The sequence below is a fragment of the Coregonus clupeaformis genome, chromosome 32 (assembly GCF_020615455.1).
Source record: "Coregonus clupeaformis isolate EN_2021a chromosome 32, ASM2061545v1, whole genome shotgun sequence".
NCBI lineage: Eukaryota > Metazoa > Chordata > Actinopteri > Salmoniformes > Salmonidae > Coregonus > Coregonus clupeaformis.
The window spans coordinates 3,944,100-3,955,969 of NC_059223.1; positions in this window are offsets into that span (position 1 = coordinate 3,944,100).

Below are 11,870 nucleotides of genomic sequence, written 5' to 3' on the forward strand. Positions count from 1 at the left end.
GAGCCCTCTCTCACTCCACTGGAGTTACCACCTTAAGTTGTTTCCACTCTGCTCACCACTCCCTCTCTACTCAACCTAACTAGCTCCACCTGTCCCTGCTCTGCTCGCTCTAATTACTCTGCCAGCTGCGCTGCATTACCCACTAACCTCTCCCAGTATTTATAGCCCTGTCTTTCAGCTCTCCGTGTCAGATCGCGCAAGCTCACGAACTGTTTGCTCGCTCTGGCTCACCTGGTTTGTTAGACCCGACCTGCCTGGTTTTTGGATACTCCTCAGGAGATCCAGACCTGCTTCTGCCATTACGACCTGACGCCTTCAACGGTAACTCTGACCAGCCTCTGCCTTGCTACTCGATTTTGGATTTCCTTGAACTGTACTGCTGCCTGGTTTCATTCCGCCCCGTTGTGTCTGTGTTTCCTCCCCCCAGGACTTCTGGACCACCAACCACCGGAGCGTCCATCGGACGCTGATCGCTGCCACCCGGGAGGCACAGACCCAGCACATCGGACGGGATAACCTGGAGCCTTCACTCACTCCCTACATCCCTTTCCCCTAAGTTTAAATAAACTTCTGGTGTGACGCAATTGTGGTCCTCTTGTCGTCTGTCTGAATCGTGACAGATGCGATCTGACCATTATGGACTCAGCGCACACTTCCCCCGACATGGAAACCGAAGAACCTGAGCAACCCACCGCCATGCTACGCCTGAACACACTGAGAGAGAGCTAGGCCGCATGAGCGGGCGAAGCATCACCTCTCTGCTTCAGGCCGGCTACCAACAGCATCAGCAGATTCGAGCAGCACCAGCAGCAGTCCCAGCAGCAGCAACAACAACTCGCCATGATCATTCAACTCCTCACCAACCTGGGCCCCAGCCAGTCTGCCCACCAGCCCCTGCCCCGAAGTTACCTGCCCGGATCATTGCAGCCATGGCTCGGAACCCAAGATTGGAAACCCCGAGCGGTTCAACGGCGATTCTACCCAGGTCCGGCCATTCCTGACTAGCCGCCGACTTCAGTTCTCCTTGCAGCCAGGACCCTTCGACACGGAGGGGCTAAGGTTGGGTATGCCATCACTCACCTGACGGGCCGAGCTCGACTCTGGGGAACAGCAGAGTTCGAACGTCAAACCCCGCATGTGCAACCTTCTCAACCGGTTTGCCGAGGGAGATGCTGAAGGTGTTTGACCTGGATTCACCAACCGCAGAGGCGTCTCGTGAACTGTTCAGGTATTCGACAAGGCAGACGTACAGTCGCAGACCATTCCATCGACTTCCGAACCTCGCTGACGAAGTTCTTGGAACACACCATCGTTGGTGGGCCGCGTTCTTCCATAGTTTGGCTGACTATATCAAGGACCGAGTTGGTCTCCCATGAACTGCCTTCCACTCTTGAAAGCCATCGCACTGACTGTCAGGATCCACAGAGGGTACAGACCGTCGTCGAGAGGGGGCGCCAAGGTCCACCTACTACCGGCATTCGGAGAGATCCGACTGGGCTCCTGTCATCTACTGCCACTCACCCAGTTCAGCTTGATCAGTCTGAGCCATGGAGATTAAGCGAGCCTCTCTCACTCCTGCAGAGCGCCAGCGGACGCTCACCTCAAACCTCTGCCTCTATTGTGGAGGTGATGGACATCGTGTGGTAACCTGCCCTTTAAAGGGCCGAAGCTCACCGGGCATAGGGGAGTCCGGTTGAGTTCAATGACCATCCAGTCCTCCGACCGCAAACCCCTGCTGCAAGTTCACCTCCGCCTCCTGACTCACTCACACCCTGGCTGCTCTGGTGGATTCTGGCGCCCGGAAGCCAACATAATGGACATCAAGCTGTGCCGCCAACTGGGACTGAGAACCTCCGTTTGACACCTCCTATTCCTGCCCGGGCACTGGACGGACACTTACTCGGATCGGTCACTCATGTCCGGCCCGGTCTCGATGGGTCTGTCCGGAAACCATCAAGAAACTATCCAGTTTCACCTGCTCCCCTCTCCAGGCCAACCCCTCATCCTGGGTTACCCATGGCTCCGCCGGCACAACCCCTCAGCTCGACTGGGTGACCCGGGGTGATCAGGGGAGTGGGGAGAGGACTGCCACCGAACCTGCCTGCTTGCCGCCTCCCTCGGCCAGTACCTACTAACTCCGCTCCTGAGCCCCTCCAAGGACCCTGTGTCGATTCTGCCAAGTCCCTGCATCGGTGCAGCTCTGACCTGGGCTGTTGAGGAACAGGTGCTGGAGGCTCTCCGTAACCAGCCAGGTCCCAGCACTTGCCCAGCTGACCGCCTTTTTGTCCCCGAAGACCTGAGGTCCCCGGTCGTTCCCAGTGGGGACATGACTCCCGCCTAGCTTGTCACCCCTGGCTCCACCGCACCTTGACAACCTGCTCGCCCAGAGGTTCTGGTGGCCCTCTCTGAGGAAGGATGTGAATATCGTCCAAGCCTGCCCCATCTGCAACCAACACAAGTCGTCCTGCCAGCCCCCAGCCGGATTGCTGCAGCCCTGCCTGTGCCCAGGAGTCCGCTGGTCCCTGCTGCGCCTTGTCCTCCTCCTCCACGGCTGCGTCGATGGTGGTCTGGTTTACACCGTCCGCCGCCTGCTTCGGTCAGACGGAGGGTGGGGTCTCCAGTACTCATTGACTGGGAGGGCTATGGACCTGAGGAAAGGACCTGGGTGCCAGCTAGTCGGATTGTGGATAGGACTCTCATCACCGCTTTCCCACCAACGGCATCCTGATCAACCTGCAATCCGTAGGGGGCCGCCCCAGAGGGGTCTCTAACGTCCTGCCCGCTCGGCTCCTGTCCTGTGCCTGATCCTGTCTCGGGACCTGTCCCATCTCCCGACCACGCCCTCCGGCTTCCTCCCGAGGGATGAGGACGTTGCTCGGACCGTTCGGAGGAGTTCTAGCCCTCCTCCGGTCCCTCCTCCCGCCCGGCGTAGTGTTGCTCTTGGGACTTCTGGGGCCGTCCCTTGGGGGTTCTGTCATGAGCCCTCTCACTCCACTGGGTTACCACCTTAAGTTGTTTCCCACTCTGCTCACCACTCCTCTCTACTCAGACCTAACTAGCTCCACCTGTCCCTGCTCTGCTCGGCTTCCTAATTACTCTGCCAGCTGCGCTGCATTACCCACTAACCTCTCCCAGTATTTATAGCCCTGTCTTTCAGCTCTCCGGTGTCAGATCGTCTGCAAAGCTCACACCCCGGAACCTGTTTGCTCGCGCTTCTGGCTCACCCTGGTTTTGTGACCCCGGACCTGCCTGGTTTTGGATACTCTTCTGCCTCAGGAGATCCAGACCTGCTTCTGCCATTACGACTCCTGACTACTCTTCAATCCCGGTAACTCTGACCAGCCTTCTGCCTTGCTACTACGTATTTTGGATTTCCCTTGAACTGTACTGCTTGCCTGGTTTCATTCCGCCCGTTGTGTCTGTGTTTCCTCCCCCCCAGGACTTCTGGACCACCAACCACGCGTCATCGGACGCATCGCTGCCACTGGGGAGGCACAGACCCAGCAATCGGGACGGGATAACCCCTGGAGCCTTCACTCACTCCCTACATCCCCTTTCCCCTTAAGTTTAAATAAACTTTCTGGTGTGACGCAATTGTGGTCCTCTTGTCGTCTGTCTGAATCGTGACAGGGGTAAGAGATACATGGAGGATTGGTGCATGTGGCTGAGTGGTAGTATCTCCCAGAGAGAATTGTAAGGATATTATGTGGGTCTCACAATGTCAAAGGCCTTAGTGCGGATTGGCTGTTTGACTGTCCATGGTTATGAGTCATGGGCTGTGCCTCTTAATGTGTAATGTCATGCCTGTTCTTTCCACTAAGGCTGAGCTGAGTGTCTGTGCCGAGCCGGGTGGGTTGTCATTTAGTCCAGATCATAAATCAGAGGAGGGGGCATTGAGATCGCCACACTGGCACTCTATGTGTAATTACAAAGCTGACATTTTAACAGGACCAGCCATATTTCAACTCCCTCTCCTCTCCAGCCTAGCAACAGACCCAAAGTGTACCACGGACGAAGTCAACGTTTTTTCTTTTTCAATAAGAAGAAGAGGAAAATCAATAAGAGGTAAAATGCATTCTAATGTCTCGTTAATGGGTCTGGGTATTAATTATTCAGTGGCGCCCATTTTATCTGCTCATTAAAGTGGCAGCTGGGAGGAGAAATATGCAGCATTGTGCTGCAATGGCCAGGGTCATTACCACAATCTCCTCTCCACAATGCAGGACGAGCAGACACACACACACACACACACACACACACACACACACACACACACACACACACACACACACACACACACACACACACACACACACACACACACAGTACCAGAGCACTGATTGAACAAAGGTTTTGGTGTATCTGTATGTGTGTTTGTTGGTTTTTGTACGTAAGCATGAAATATAATAGTTCAATCTTTGATATACAGATGCATGTCTCTACATAACACTGTCTCCACAACCCCATCCATCTAGCCCACACATATTTAATGCAGAGGAATGGCAGTGTTGGAGGGAAAATTAAAATTCCTCTTTGGCCCACTGTCGACCTGGGTAAGCAGCATGCTCTGTCAGTAAGGCTGCGTGACAGGATTTCTAATGACACTGCAGCAGGCCTGGGCACAAATTGCTTTGACTTGATTTATTTCTCCTTCTTTTACCACCACCATCCCCCTTCACCACACTGCCATTCAAGCACAAAGCCAAGCAACACACATATGTACACACACTCACACATGCTGAAATCTCCTCTCCAGTACCATGCCAGTGGCAGGGAACATCTGTCTTTCGGTCCCCCTGCCACACAGCGTTAGAGTCAGGATAGGTCGCTCACTCGAGTGGCCTGTCTGGGAAGGCCTCTGGGCAGAGCTGGCTGTGGTGGGGCGTCCAAGCGGAAACTTGTCCTGCGGTCCATCCTGCCTGCCCCTCTCCCTTTGTGTGTTTGGGCAGGGGGGTGGTGGACATGGACAGGCATGGGGATGAACTGGTGTGGGCCCGGATCAGGGGGCACTTGGGTCTCAAATACATCCAAGGTCTCCCAGGCTTTTCTGGTGTTGGTTCTGTCAGAGTGCTATATGTATGTTTGTGTTTCTCTCGGGCAATGTTGCAACCGCCCTGAAAATTATGCTGCTGTGTGCTCAGTCACTGTTTGACCAGTTTTAATCTCGCTGCATTTAGACTGTTTAAATTGTTTCAGTTCAGTTAAGTTCCTATTTATCTAACCAAAGTGGAATCCTATCAGAGCAAGCAGCCAGGCGTCTGTCAGTCAGGCTGCAGATAGCTCGCTCATGCAGGAACAGCGACAGATAAGGAGGGAGAAAATGCTATTTAATCAAGAGGGGGAGGAAGAGGGAGGCTGAGCACTGGGGAGGCAGGTGTGCTTTAAGGACATTTTAGTTCCACTTTCAGGGTCTCTATCTCCATTTCTCTTTCCCTCCCACTCTCCTTCTCTTCCTCCATCTCTCCTTGCCCTTTACCTCTGTACAGGCAGAAGTAGGTGAGGTATTTATCATCTTTATTCCTGGAAGTTTGAGGGCCCTGCGTGGAGCTGATAAATGGGGCAGGCAGTGATGTGCAGCCACCTCAGGGGGGAAATGAGACAGCTATTTAGTGGCTGAACAAGACACATCACTTTTCTTTTATTGTTTTCAAACTGCATGGAGGGGGATAAAACAGAGCCGAGGCAATCTAAGAGAGGGGGGAGAAATCAACAGGAGTACTATCTTTTCCCAGAAAGGAAACCACAAATAGTCCCAGGATTGGCCAATATCCATACATACTGGAAAATTGCCTTGGGTATCACCATGTTGACAAATCTTTTTCTCTTTGACAATGATTACTCTGTTATAGCACACATAAAGCATTTAGACAGCCTCCCTACCAAAGAGACGCTATCTCTGGGAGCAGAAGGGCTGCAGGAGGTAGCAGGCAGTGTTTTCAGGCCCAGGGCAAGGGCACTCATAGTCAGGGCCCATTTGTGTGTGTGTGTGTGTGTGTGTGCGCGTTTCTGTCTGTGTGTGTTTCTGTCTGTGTGTTAAGGTTATTGTAGTAAATGAAAACAAACGAAAACGTAAACTAATCAATGACAATTTAGTAAACTGAAATAAAATAATGAACAAACCCGTTTGAAAAACTATACTGAAACTATTATCTTTGACTCCAAAACTAACTAAAATAAAAACCATCATGAATTATGTTCAGTTTTAGTTTTGGGGGTTTTGAAGCTTTTTTTTCTAATGGGATTTTCAAGCTTCTGAATCTGGCGGGTCACATTGAGATTTACTTTATAATTTATAGGTAGACTCAGCGAGATGACGATGCCACAAGCTGCACTGTAGAATTGTAAGGCTAAAGTGACCAACTGTAGACGAAAGTCAAAGTTGAAGAATGAAGTTGGGGAGGTGCATCTGCGACAGCCGAAAGTCGGACACCAATGTGGTTTTCCAACAGCAAGGCTCAGATCAACATGGCAGTGTTGCCATTGTTAATATATTATTGAAATAAACATATCTAACCCCCATATTACACACTCACAAACTAAAATCATAATATAATATTATGCGTGTACACATTGTAAAATCAATTAGTGAGAGAGCACATATAAACAGGGGTGAAAGTAAGGCAGTATGATCCGGTACGGCATCCTGGCAAAATAAATAGTGGGGTACGCTGTACCGGTAAAACATGAGCCTATCACAATAATTGAAACAAAATGTCACGAAAACTGTAGGCTATTACACCACTTTTTATCATTACCGCATGTCAGATGCATGAAAAATCAGGGAATGGACTTGAAAACAGGTGGTATAGCCTACGCTCCAAAATGAGATGTGGTTCGGCGAGAACACTGAAATTTTTCCAAGGCAGAGATGAGTGGCGACACCGAGACAGCAGTGGATGCATACATTCTGGCCTAATGAAAATAGCCAAATGTCATTACACTTTTTTGTGTTTTGTGTATGTGTCTTTCCATTCAACACTGTTTGGAGGCTGGAAATATGTTGCGAGTGGATGAACGTGCGCGGATAGCCTAGTAAAGAAGCCCTTTGAAGTGATTGTTTGACAAGCAGATGAAAACATGACAGGTTTTGTTTATGCCACAATAACGACTAGGCCCACAGAGATCCTATTGAATTAATAGGGATTCTATATGTAATTCTATGATTAGGCCTATAGAAAATACAGTGGGGGAAAAAAGTATTTAGTCAGCCACCAATTGTGCAAGTTCTCCCACTTAAAAAGATGAGAGAGGCCTGTAATTTTCATCATAGGTACACGTCAACTATGACAGACAAATTGAGGAAAAAAAATCCAGAAAATCCCATTGTAGGATTTTTAATGAATTTATTTGCAAATTATGGTGGAAAATAAGTATTTGGTCACCTACAAACAAGCAAGATTTCTGGCTCTCACAGACCTGTAACTTCTTCTTTAAGAGGCTCCTCTGTCCTCCACTCGTTACCTGTATTAATGGCACCTGTTTGAACTTGTTATCAGTATAAAATACACCTGTCCACAACCTCAAACAGTCACACTCCAAACTTCACAATGGCCAAGACCAAAGAGCTGTCAAAGGACACCAAAAACAAAATTGTAGACCTGCACCAGGCTGGGAAGACTGAATCTGCAATAGGTAAGCAGCTTGGTTTGAAGAAATCAACTGTGGGAGCAATTATTAGGAAATGGAAGACATACAAGACCACTGATAATCTCCCTCGATCTGGGGCTCCACGCAAGATCTCACCCCATGGGGTCAAAATGATCACAAGAACGGTGAGCAAAAATCCCAGAACCACACGGGGGGACCTAGTGAATGACCTGCAGAGAGCTGGGACCAAAGTAACAAAGCCAACCATCAGTAACACACTACGCCGCCAGGGACTCAAATCCTGCAGTGCGAGACGTGTCCCCCTGCTTAAGCCAGTACATGTCCAGGCCCGTCTGAAGTGCATTTGGATGATCCAGAAGAGGATTGGGAGAATGTCATATGGTCAGATGAAACCAAAATATAACTTTTTGGTAAAAACTCAACTCGTCATGTTTGGAGGACAAAGAATGCTGAGTTGCATCCAAAGAACACCATACCTACTGTGAAGCATGGGGTTGGAAACATCATGCTTTGGGGCTGTTTTTTCTGCAAAGGGACCAGGACGACTGATCCGTGTAAAGGAAAGAATGAATGGTGCCATGTATCGTGAGATTTTGAGTGAAACCCTCCTTCCATCAGCAAGGGCATTGAAGATGAAACGTGGCTGGGTCTTTCAGCATGACAATGATCCCAAACACACCGCCCGGGCAACGAAGGAGTGGCTTCGTAAGAAGCATTTCACGGTCCTGGAGTGGCCTAGCCAGTCTCCAGATCTCAACCCCATAGAAAATCTTTGGAGGGGAGTTGAAAGTCTGTGTTGCCCAGCGACAGCCCCAAAACATCACTGCTCTAGAGGAGATCTGCATGGAGGAATGGGCCAAAATACCAGCAACAGTGTGTGAAAACCTTGTGAAGACTTACAGAAAACGTTTGACCTGTGTCATTGCCAACAAAGGGTATATAACAAAGTATTGAGAAACTTTTGTTATTGACCAAATACTTATTTTCCACCATCATATGCCAATAAATTCATTAAAAATCCTACAATGTGATTTTCTGGATTTTTTTTTCTCATTTTGTCTGTCATAGTTGACGTGTACCTATGATGAAAATTACAGGCCTCTCTCATCTTTTTAAGTGGGAGAACTTGCACAATTGGTGGCTGACTAAATACTTTTTTTCCCCACTGTACATATAGGAGGTCGCTTAAATGAATTCTACTTTCACCATGCACATAAATCACGACAAACTGTACACATAAATCACAACAAATTGGTTCCTGTTTCAGTCATGTCTTTGGTCACGTTCATGTAGGTCAAACAAAAACAGCCTAATGATTGGTTGACAATAGAGCCTCCCACAATGCAGGCAATGGCTGCAGGATGAATGCGGCGTTCAACTGTGAATTTGGAACTCGGAAATCTCAGACTTCAGTGTGTCAAAGACAACTTGGAACCCCGAAAAAAACAAGCTCTGACTGGATTTCTTTTTTTCGGAATTCCAAGTCAGAAGCTCGTGCATCTTTCTAGAGCTCTGACTTTCCGACCTGAAGATCACAGAGATTTCCGAGTTCCCAGTTCCAAGTTGTTTTGAACATGGCAATAGCCGCTTCAACGCTCCTGCTTGTTGTTTAAAGTGACCCACTACTACTGTTTACTTCGTGCATCTACATCATCTCGCTGAGTCTACCTTTAAAAGGGGAACTGCACTCGCTGATTTGGCCTCGTTTTTTGTCTTGCTCCTCATGAAATGCTGGCGGCCATGACAGAAGCCAAAGGTGAGTTGGCTTGGGGGTGTGGTTTGATGTGGGTGTTTCTTGGGTGTGTCTTTGCCACCACCAAGACACAACCGCTGCCCACAGCTGTTTCCCCCCACTCATGCCGCATTCAAAACAACTGGGAACTGGGAACTGGGAACTCGGAAATCTCAGACTTCTGACTTCAGTGCGTTCAAGACAACTGGGAACTCTGAGAAAAAACGAGCTCCGATTGGGAAGTGTAAAAACTACAGGCAGATGTATGGTGAGATGCCGGAGGAAGCTTTGAATAGGTCAGTAGAGTAATATGAAAATAATATAATTGCTGAATTTATGTAGATATTCTAAACTAAGTGTTTTGATAACTTTCAAATGTAGTAACAGGTCCATATAAAATAAACAGCCCTTTACATAACACCATAGAAGCAGTGTTCTGCTAATATATTCACCTTTCATTGTCATTCCCAGCCGATACAGATACTGTACCTATCGGCATTTTGTCTGGTGGTAATGGGGCTCAAAGCATTTCGTATTATTCTGTATGTAAATCAGAGATATCCCATTTAGTATGATATGTTACGTTTCGTATGGTATTAATTAATTTATGGATGTCCATCATCCATTTCGTATGATATGTTACTAATTACAATTCGTATGATATGTTATGAATTGTAATTCGTACAATGTCACGGTCGTCTATGTCGTCCAAGTATGACCAAGGCGCAACGTGTCCAAGAAACATGACTTTATTAATCAAAGTAACCAAATACAAAACAAAAGACGACTCAAATGAAGTCCACGGTACAACAGACCGAAAACGGAACAAAAACCCACAAAACCAAGGAGAAACCACACAGTATAAATATGGCTCCCAATCAGAGACAACGAGCCGACAGCTGACACTCGTTACCTCCGATTGGGAGTCATATGACTAATCAAGCACAATCACCAAACATAGAAATCAACAACCTAGACACCCCAACATAGAAATACACCCAAACAAATGAAAATGAACAACCCTGGCTCAAATATCAAAGTCCATGGAGCCAGAGTGTCACAGTACCCCCCTAAAGGTGCGAACTCCGGGCGCACCAACATAGGACTAGGGGAGGGTCTGGGTGGGCGTCTGTCCACGGTGGCGGCTCTGGCCCCGGTCGTGATCCCCACCCCACCACAGTCACAACCTGCTTCAGTAGCCTCCTCCCAATGACCACCCTCCAACTAACCCCACCTGGACTAAGGGGCAACACCGGACTAAGGGGCAGCACCGGACTAAGGGGCAGCACCGGGATAAGGGGCAGCACCGGGCTAAGGGGCAGCACCGGACTAAGGGGCCGCACCGGGCTAAGGGACAGTACCTGACTAAGGGCAGCACCGGACTGAGGGGCAGCTCCGGACTGAATGGCGGATCCTGGCTGGCTGGCTCTGGCGGATCCTGGCTGGCTGGCGGATCCGGGCTGGACGGCTCTGGCGGATCCTGGCTGGACGGCTCTGGCGGATCCTGGCTGGACGGCTCTGGCGGATCCTGGCTGGACGGCTCATGGCTGGCTGAACGGATCTGGCTGCTCATGGCTGGCTGACGGATCTGGCTGCTCATGGCTGGCTGACGGATCTGGCTGTTCATGGCTGGCTGACGGATCTGGCTGCTCATGGCTGGCGGAAGGCTCTGGCTGATCCTGTCTGGCGGACGGCTCTGGCTGATCCTGTCTGGCGGAAGGCTCTGGCTGATCCTGTCTGGCGGAAGGCTCTGGCTGATCCTGTCTGGCGGAAGGCTCTGGCTGATCCTGTCTGGCGGAAGGCTCTGGCTGATCCTGTCTGGCGGAAGGCTCTGGCTGCTCCTGTCTGGCGGAGAGCTCTAGCGGCTCCCGGTCTGGCGGACGGCTCTGAAGGCTCATGGCAGACGGGGCGGCTTTGCAGGCTCAGTACAGACGGGCAGTTCCTGCGGCGCTTGGCAGACGGACAGTTCAGATGGCGTTGGGCAGACGGGCAGTTCAGACGGCGTTGGGCAGACGGACAGTTCAGGCCCGTTGGGCAGACGGGCAGTTCAGACGGCGTTGGGCAGACGGACAGTTCAGGCCCCGTTGGGCAGACGGCAGACTCTGGCTGTCTGAGGCGCATCGTAGGCCTGGTGCGTGGTGCCGGAACAGGAGGTACCGGGCTGAGGACACGCATCTCAGGGCTAGTGCGGGGAGAAGCAACAGGGCATGCTGGACCCTGGGGACGCACCGTAGGCCTGATGCGTGGTGCCGGAACTGGAGGTACCGGGCTGAGGACACGCATCTCAGGGCTAGTGCGGAGAGAAGCAACAGGGCATGCTGGACCCTGGGGGACGCACCGTAGGCCTGATGCGTGGTGCCGGAACTGGAGGTACCGGGCTGAGGACACGCATCTCAGGGCTAGTGCGGGAAGCAGGAACAGGGCATACTGGACCCTGGGGACGCACCGTAGGCCTGATGCGTGGTGCCGGAACTGGAGGTACCGGGCTGAGGACACGCATCTCAGGGCTAGTGCGGGAAGCAGGAACAGG